The sequence below is a fragment of the Nelumbo nucifera genome, chromosome 6 (assembly GCF_055504915.1).
Source record: "Nelumbo nucifera cultivar China Antique chromosome 6, China Antique-T2T, whole genome shotgun sequence".
Classification (NCBI taxonomy): Eukaryota; Viridiplantae; Streptophyta; class Magnoliopsida; order Proteales; family Nelumbonaceae; genus Nelumbo; species Nelumbo nucifera.
The window spans coordinates 795,730-805,666 of NC_142654.1; positions in this window are offsets into that span (position 1 = coordinate 795,730).

The window sequence follows — 9,937 nt, forward strand, 5'->3', positions numbered from 1 at the left end:
GATATCTGACAATATTATCCTGACTCATGAAGTTTTACATTATTTAAAACATAAGAGACGCGGTACGGGCCATCTTGCTCTAATGTTAGACATGTCAAAAGCCTATGACCACCTTGAATGGAACTTTCTTTTAAATATCCTTTCTCTCTTAGGTTTCTCTGAGGACTTTTGTCAAATCATTAAATAATGCATTTTCTCGATATCCTATTCAATTCTAATCAATGGTACTTCTTAAGGACATTTTTGCCCCTCTAGAGGCTTAAGACAAGGAGATCCTTTATCTCCTTATTTATTTATCCTAGCAATGGAAGCGTTAAGTCGTCTTCTTTTTCAGGCTGAAACTAGAGGCAAAATACAAGGCATATCCTTAACTTCTAACTCCCCTAAATTTTATCATATTTTCTTTGCGGATGATGTCATGCTTTTTCTGAAAGCTCATATGGAAGATTTAGACAATTTACTCCAAATTCTTACTAAATTTCAACAAGCTTATGGGCAATTGATTAATTTAGAAAAATCTATAGTTTTTTGCAATAAGAATATTCACCTTCGACATCAACATATGATTAAAAGACAACTGCGTATAGGCCCTCTTAACAAAAATTCAAAATATTTAGTCCTTCCTCTTCTTTGGTCCCGTAATAGACATTCTCAACTTAACTTTATTCTGGACAATATGAAAGCCAAATTAAACAGTTGGAGAGCCTCTGCAATTAGTCAAGCTGGAAAGAAAATTCTTATTCAATCTGTTCTTCAAGCTTTACCTATTCATACTATGAGTCTTATTCAATTTCCCCAGAAAATGATAGATCAAAAGAATAATAATTAAAAATTTCTGGTGGGGTGTGTCTGCTACTCGAAAACATCCTCATCGTTGGTGTCCTTGGAATGTTCTCTTGTTACCCAAAGCTTTTGGTGGTTTAGGTTTTAAAAATCTTACTTTGGTAAACCATGCTCTTCTTAAGAAAATAGCATGGAAATTTTTAAATGAGCAACACAAATTATGGGCACAAGTCTGGAAATCTAAATATCTCAAAAAGCATAATATAATTCCCTATGCCTTTGCCTCTACTGGTTCTATATGTTGGAAAGTTGTTTGTCCCAAATTAATAGATTTGGCTTCTGAAGTAGGTTATCTAGTGAATGAAAATTCGAACTTTTTGGTTTATCAGTTCCCTTGGATCCAGAAAAATCATAATTTGCATTGGATTACTTTGCATACTGCCCCTCATTTGCAAAACTTGAATATTTCATCCCTAATTTCTATGGGGCATTGGCATATGAGTGAAATTCAACTACTCTTTCCAAGAGAAGAAGCAAGGGATATTTTACAAACCCCTATTTTCCCTCCGATAATGAAATGATTTGGATCTGGACCCCTCATCATTCTGGGAAGTATACAGTTAAGGAGGAATACAAAATTAAACAAAGGACTATTCTTCCAAATCTATCAGAAAATTTCAAATTTTGTTTATCCAAGATCTAGAAGTTGACTACTCATCCTCGTTATCAACTCTTTTTTCTGGAGAATTCTTAACAACTTCATTCCAGTTAAAACTTCTCTTTTTATAGATCCGATAGACAAGCCGTATACTATGTGTGAAGAATCAGAAGAAACACTTACTCATCTGTTTATTAATTGCCAATTCTCTCAAGTTATGTTATTTGGAAATCCCTACAATTTCAACTTGCAAAATATTTTTCAGGACTCTTGGACTTCCTGTCTTAAGGAACTTTATAACCAACTAGTTGACAATCACCTTTTCCTTCAATGTTTGAATTGGTTAGCTATTGCATGTTATTACATATGGTATGCCAGGAATGAAAAAAAAATTCACGAAAAAACAAATTTTACCTTCTCAAATTATTTCTATTGTTAATAGAATCTTCTAACAATCCATGGAATCAAGACCGTAGGAAAATTTACATCACCCCTCTTTGAAACTCAAAGAATGAATTTGACTATTAATAATACTACTGAGTTGATTGTCTTCACTGATGCAAGGAAAATTTCACTCTTTATACAACTTTGCTATTGTAATATTAAATACAGGCTTGGAATGTTTAAAAGTTATTGGAGGAAGAACATCACATCCTACTTCTATTGACCAAGCGGAACTATATTCCATTATGCAATTGATGATGGAATTACAACATTGGAATAAAAAGAAATAGTTATACGCTTAGATGTGAAACAGATAGTCCAAGCTCCACAAAAGATATTTACTCTTCATTGGTTCTGCCACTAGTTTTTACTGAGAACCAAAAACTTAATTTCTTCTTTGAACCTTAACATTACTTTTCGTTTTGTAAATAGGACTTTTAATGTACTAGCTCATAAAGTCTTCCAACAGGGTAAAAACATCCTTTATCTTTTTTTGAATATTATGATTATCTTGATGGGATTCCAAGAGCTTATAACTTTGTACATCTTTCTCTTATCTAATATATATTTTTTTTATCTTCCAAAAATACACTTGACTAAAAAATGTAGCAATGGGAAAGGGATGAGGGTGGAAAGATTGAAAGACTATAAGAGAATAAAAATCTTTTAAGGCACCCATTTTTATGAAAATACCAAAATACCCCTCAATCTTTACTGATGTGGAATTATTTAATACTAATGGTAGAAATGTAATGTTAACAACATTAAAAATGATAAGTGTTAGGGAACTTTAGGCCGAGTGCCTACCTGAACTTTAAAATGCAACAATCTAGTACCCGAACTTTCGAAATGCGACAATCTAGTACCTATCGTTAATGGATTGTCAGTTATGTTATCACGTGACCTCATGTGCGATTTAAGACTTTTGAAAATGTCAAAATTACCCTTGAAAATAAAACACACTGTTCATCATCTTCTTCCTCAATAAAATGAAATAGAGTCCAAGCTCTCAACAATTCAGACCATCATTTCATGATGAAAACCCAAGATTCCAAAATAAAGGGTTCGCCGCTAGCCACCACCATGGCTAGCGGGAGGGGTGGTGTTCTCAGTTTGCCATCGTAACCGCCACCATGGCTCACGCTTGACGCTCCTGATCAAGAGAGAGAAAACGAACTATGATAGAGGCGGAATAGGAACTGCAGAAGAGGAGAGCAAGAAAACACATACAAAAAACGACTTTTCCAATTGGAGTTTGTTGATGGTTAATTTGATTTTGATTAGACTCTACTCAATGGTGACCCTTCTCACACAACCTTGGGTGTCTTATGATGCTGGAAAACTTTCATTGGGCTCGGAAAAATGCCAACTTTTTGCTTTCAATTTCTCATTACCATCGAAATGTGAGCACGATGGAAACAGAACCGACTTGGACCTCGTCATCTTCTTCTTGGCTTCGCCTTCATCTTGCACTTCTTTGACTTCTTCAGGCTTTTTAGTCTTTTTACCATGCTTGGCCTTAATAACGAACCACAACGAGGTTATGCTCCTGTGACGCAGAGGAGGAAGATTCCCTGTTTCATCATCTTTTTTGTCCATATGTTGTTGGAAAAAAGGCAAAGAAGTGGATCTCGAGCATTGGAAAGGGCATTTGCTATCGATGAGATTCAACATGTGGCCAGTGGCCCTGATCCCGATGTTAGACTTAGTGGAGGAACGAGAGAAGAAGGAAGAAGAGGACGAAGACGAAGAGGATGAAGTGGGGTAACAAGCGTAGAGGTGTAAAGTGGGTCGTGCCGTCCTTCCCGGTGAAAATTTTGGGGGTCGGCCAGGCACGGCCCACGACTGGGCTGCAGGCCGTGTCGTGGGCTTGGACAGTGCTGGGCTGGGCCACAGGCGGGCCGCCTAGGCCAAACCGGGCTGCACTGTTTTTTTATTTTTAAAATTTTTTATTTCTTTTCTAAGTGAAATTGTAAAACTAAAATATTTAACTTTCCTATGAACTTTGGGAATTATGAACTATTTGAAAAATTAAGAAATGAGAAATCTAAGTTATTTAATACATAAATGAAAAAAAAATACTTAACCAAATTAAAATAAGAATGATGGAATAACAAATTGGAAGAAAAATATGAATTTTATTTCATTTAAATTAGAATGGTACAAATTAGTGAATTACAAATACAATGATTGGATCATTGCATACTTGGATGAATGAAATATAAAAATGGAATAAATTAATTAAATATAAAAAATACAATATGGTTACAAATTGAAAAATACAAAATTACATTGTTAAAAAATTAAAAAATATATCACAATAATTTGAAAAAATGAAAATTCTACAAGTAGTCAAATTCATGAATCATCATTCATGACTTTCATCATCTGCTTTAGGTGAAATGTCCGGTGTTGTATCATGCCCTCCCTTGTCTTGTAATCTATTTTCCGCATCTAGCCAATCCTTGAAGCAGATGCACATCTTTATGCTCTCATCGTTCATGCAATTTCTTTTGTCATCTAGCACCCTTGTACCTGCACTAAAACAAGACTCCGATGGAACTATAGACACCGGAGGGGTTAGTAGATCACGTGCCATGGCGGTGAGAACCGGATAACTTTTCGAGTGTTCACTCCACCAGGCTAAAATATCAAAATTATTTGATACTTCACCTAAATTAGAAAAAATTGCTTGCAAATAAAAATTAAGTTTAGTAAATGAACTTGTTGTAGAACTAGTAGATTTCTGCCTTCTACTTATTAAATAAAAAAGCTTTTCTCCTATACTACTGGGCTCAAAGTCAGAAGGAGAAGAAGAAGAAGAGGAACAAGTTGTAAGAATATTTCCTACAACTTCAGATTCATACAAACTGTACATTTCAAATAATAAATTATTAATTTCTTCTTTTTTATTTCCTATATCAATATTCATATTTTCATAATATGTTTCAAGTAAAATATCTAAACCATCATTCCTAATCCTAGGGTCTAATATTGTAGCTAAACAATAAAGGGGATAAATGTTCTCCCAATATTTTTTAAATTTATTTTCCATAATTTCAACAATACATTGAAATTGTGGATTATTTCTATATTTGGAAAAACAATTACTAATTACCATTAATTGATACGGTAAATTACAACTAGTTGGATAATAAATTCCAAATAATTTATTTGTTGCATCATAAAAATGTTCTAAATAATCTCTTATACAAACTACCATTTCCCAGTCTTCCTCAAATATCATATCATTAGGCATTTTTAAATTATAAAAATCAGAAAGAATTTGTTTATGAGATATACAACTTTCTAACATAGCATAGGTAGTATTTCACCTATGCATTAGATCTAATATAAAATGTTTATATTTTAAACCATAATTTTGGCATAAATATTTAAATTCTTGTTTTCTTGCTCCTGAACTTTATATATATATATAATACAATTTCTAATTTTTGAAATATGATTTGAAATAATATTCAAGGCATCTTGAATACATAAATTTAAGATGTGACATGCATATCTAATATGAAATAATTTACCATTTAAGCATGGTTTTAATTGAGATTTTAAAATATTTATTGCAAGATCATTATTGCTAGCATTTGTTTTCTATTCCATAAGCATGCAAAGTATTTAAAATACTTGCAGCAATAGCTGGCCAAGCCTAGTAAAACTTAAAATTCTTTTATTCAAAAGCCAATTTTCATCAATGAAATGGTCGGTAACACAAATATAACTAATATTAAATTTGGATGTCCAAACATCTGAAGTAACTGTAACTTTAGAATTAAGATTTGCTAACAAAGAAATTAAATTTTGTTTATATGAATAAAAAATTTCTAAAGCATCAGTTCTTATAGGATTCCTATAAACTTTTTTATATTGTGGGTTTACAGAACTACGCAACCATTTTTCTAGTTTTGGATCTTCAGCTAACATAAATGGTTGTTCTACACGCACAATATACTTAGCAAGTTCTTGTTTCCTTTTTTCTTGTGAATATCTAAAAGTACCAAAGCTAGTCCCCCTCTCAATCTATGTTTGGGTTGTTTCTCTCCCTTCATCTTCCTCTCGCTCATGTGTGAGCAAATGTCTACTCAAATGACTCGTATCACCCTTGCTACAATAGCTAAAGTATTTCCTACATTTTTGAAAAATGACCCTTACTCTTCCCCTCAATATTCTCTACTTTGAAAAATTTTCAAACAGGGTCACTCAGCTTAGAAGCCCTCCTTTTTCCCATAGTACTACTACTACTGGGGGTAAGAGTTCCACTTTCATCGACATCAAACGCATCAGTGCTAACACTAATACTATCGTGATGCGATTGAATGTCATCCATGGTGAACATGTTGGGGAATCGGTTTTGTGAAGGGTCAACCATTTTTTTATTCTAAAAAGATAAAAATTAATCTAATTCGACTTACCCGGATTGTCGGTTCAAAATCCCAACTTAATTTCAACGGTTGAATCCTTTCAACGTCCAAGCCTCCCAAATTGAGATATTTGAGCTGGTTGAGCAAGCCTTCTTCTTGTTGAAAGTTGAAACTTCGATAAAGTTGAGACTTGAGAACTGGAGAATGCAGAATCAGACAATCAACTAATCAAAATTTCTCAGATTGCAGATAATTGAGAATATATGAGTATGAGAGAGAGAGAGAGAATTAAGAAAATTGGTGAATTGGTGTGATGAGAGTGGTGGAGGATAGGGCTATTTATAGGAATTGGACATAATTCAATTATCCAAAATACCCAAAAAACTATATGTTATTTGGTTGTTGGGAGGGGTATTTTGGTCATTGTAAAGTTACTTATAACTTTACCCAAAATGCCCCCCTAAACTAGTTGTTATATAGCTGTTGGGGGGCATTTATGTCATTTTTTCAACCCCCATAAGCAAAATACAGAAATACCCCCCTAATATGGTTGTTTATAGCTATTGGGAGTATTTCTGTAAACCCCCCCAAAAGCTGAAACTAGTCGTTGGGCCCCTTCCTAAAGGGGCCGGCCTGATCCGATTTACTAGGGTTGGATGTTAGCGCATTCAAGGTAGAGAGTGATGAGGCGGTCTCTGAGGTAGAAGGGGCGGACGTCGGTGGTTGAATGCTTGGAAGGGTGATTCCAACATCTCCAAGCTTCTTCGTCGTCGACGAACAATGCCATTGTTAATGGTTTGCCCTCTACCCCTCTTGGTTGGCTGGCTCTGTTTTTCTCTTCAGAGCTTGTCCTGTTTGGGTTTTGGGGGGCAGGGGGATGGGGTAGTGAAGGGTTTTATTGCCATTGGCTTCAAATGAAGAGTTAGGTTTAACCATGGTTAAGATGTTGGGATGGTTGACGGTTGATGGTTGACATCCATTCGCGTTTGGTAAGCATTGAGTCATTAACCATAACCTAGAACGAGGGCTTGACTGGAAGGTTGTCAATGTTGGAAAGGATGGGCTAGTGGACATGGTTGAGGGAACGAGCTTAGCAACTCCTGGGATCAGCTACTAATGGAAGGTTGATAAAGAAAATTAGATGACACGTAAAGGGCATTTGTGTTTTTTCCCATGATACTTAACGGTGAGTTAACTTCATGTACTAAATCGTCGCAAAATGAAAGTTTGGATACTAGATTGTTGCGTTTTAAAGTTCGGATACTAAATTGGTACTTGGCCTAAAGTACATGTTACCTATAAGGAATTTTCCCTTAGTATTAATACAAAAAATAAAGGATACTATCATGTTTTAGTTTTTAAGTAAAAATTATCCACACATGTAAGAACCAAAGAGATGAGAAGCCTCCGTGTGAGCATTGTGGAGCAAGACCCTTCACCTCTCCTCTTTCTTGTTTAATAATAATAATAATAAAAATAATAATAATAATAATAATGAATTTTTCTCTCTTCATTATTGAGAGAAAAATGAATAATAATGAGAGAATGATTTTTTCTCTCAATAATAATAATGAGCATATATAATAATAATAACAATGAATTTTTCTCTTCATTATTGAGAGAAAAATTCTCAATAAATGAAAATTTCTCTCATGAGCATATGTGTTAATGTAATTTTCTCTTTTCATTATTGAGGTAGAAAATACAAACACTACGATGTAAAAAGTACATCATTTGAAAAGTGAAACGATCAGTTTAAATATAATGAACCGTTAAAGTGAAAAAGGTATAGTTAGTGCGTGTAAAAAATTACATCGATAAAATCTAGGTAGCCTTTACATCGCTTATCGGTGTAAAACTCCACCATGAGTGGAATTTACATCAATTTTTTATGTAAAACTTACTTAAAAAATTGATTTGATCAACAAACCACTAACTTGAACGATCAAATCATTTGAACCATCCAACGGTTTTGGCCATTTTTTTTTTTAATTTTTTCTTTATTTTTTTGTTAAAACGGATCATCCATTCGGTTCAAACGATCGGATCGTTCAACCTGAGAACCAGACCCCTTGTTCGGTTTGGTTTTAAAAACCTTGGTTCAAATGAAACTCCCCAACTTCCCTCTATTCATCTTTTATTCCCGTCTCTCCATTTTTAAGGCCCATTTCCCTCGTTTAGAAAATCTTTAGATGGTTCTTCATCTTCTCCATGTACTTTCCCATATATGCATAATCTCATGTTCCATTTAAAATAAATGAAAATGAATAAAATCTAATAAAAGTTAGTAAAAATTAACACAAATTTATTTAACAAAAAATAATGGAAATAATAAAAAAAGAAAATTCATTTCAATTCAATTTAGAATAATAAAAATTAACAACAAATAATAATTTAACCATAATAAAAATTAGTAAACATTAATATAAAAATTAATGCAAATTTATCTAATAATACATAATTCAAAAATAATGTCTGAGTTGGAATAAATTTGGCCTTGCCCATTTTTTAATATCATAAAGGGACATGCAACTTGAATTATATTTTCTTTTGGTAAGCCGAAAGATGGGGGAAGCACGTCCCCACAGAACGCTGAAACAAATAAAACTCAATTCTCTTGGAACTCCTTCAGCAAAAGACGTTGAATTTTATTTAAGAGAATACAACTTGAATTTTATTTAAAAGAAAGCCCGTACATCGCACGGGGCCCGTTAGTAGACAAAAGACCTATATTATATAAATCATTCCTTTGATAAGCCAATGGATGAGGTGTTTTATTGCTCAGCTAGCTTCAAAGTCTTTTTTTTTTTTATTTTGTTCCTAGGTTGAGCAATGGTGCGGCGCATTATCCGGCTCAACGAGGCTTGTCGGTGCAGGAGCGCTTTCAGTTTATTTGTCCGAAGCTGGTTGTTAGAGCTGACCCTGACTGCTGCTGATTCTATAGGCTCTGTTTGAGTTGTCTTTTCTGTTACGTTTTCCCCCCCAATCTTGGTTGTATTCTCGGACCTGTGCTGTGTTTCTGACTTTCTTCTTCTCTTATGTGGATTCATATTGGGTCATGCCTTTGCTTTTGGGCCAGGCTCAGTCGTAACCCGATGGTTCAAGCCCAAATCATGCAAAGCCGTGGATTGGGCCACCCAATTTATATCCTGCTATGTCGGTCAGCCGACGGGAGGTCATAGTTATTTCACATACCTAAGGGGTGGTCTATCTTTACCAGAAAAAAAAGGGGTGGTCTATCACTTCAGTCATCCAAAAAAAAAAAAAAAAAAAAAAAAAGAAAAGAGGAAAAAAAACCAAGGGGAGGTTTTAAAAGCTTAATAAACGTACAAAGGGCAGATTTAAGTATTTATTCTTACTAAACTATCTTGGCAAAATCTAGATGCCTAAATCGTTTCCAATAGTCAATGGATGACTAAATACACTAACATTAGGAAGTTCACAGAATCATGACAAGCGAGGAAGTAGGAGAATATGATCCATCTTGCCCTCACCTTTTCCACATGTTTCATAAAAAATAACGCGTTTAAAAATTTTAAGAAAGAAAGATGAGGGTGTTTTCGTAATTACGTTACCTAATATGTTGGTAAGGGAACAAGGGATGAGAGAGCTCTTGTACTACATTTCCACACCATTCGGCAAGAGTAATTTCGGTGTATGACGGAGGAGATTA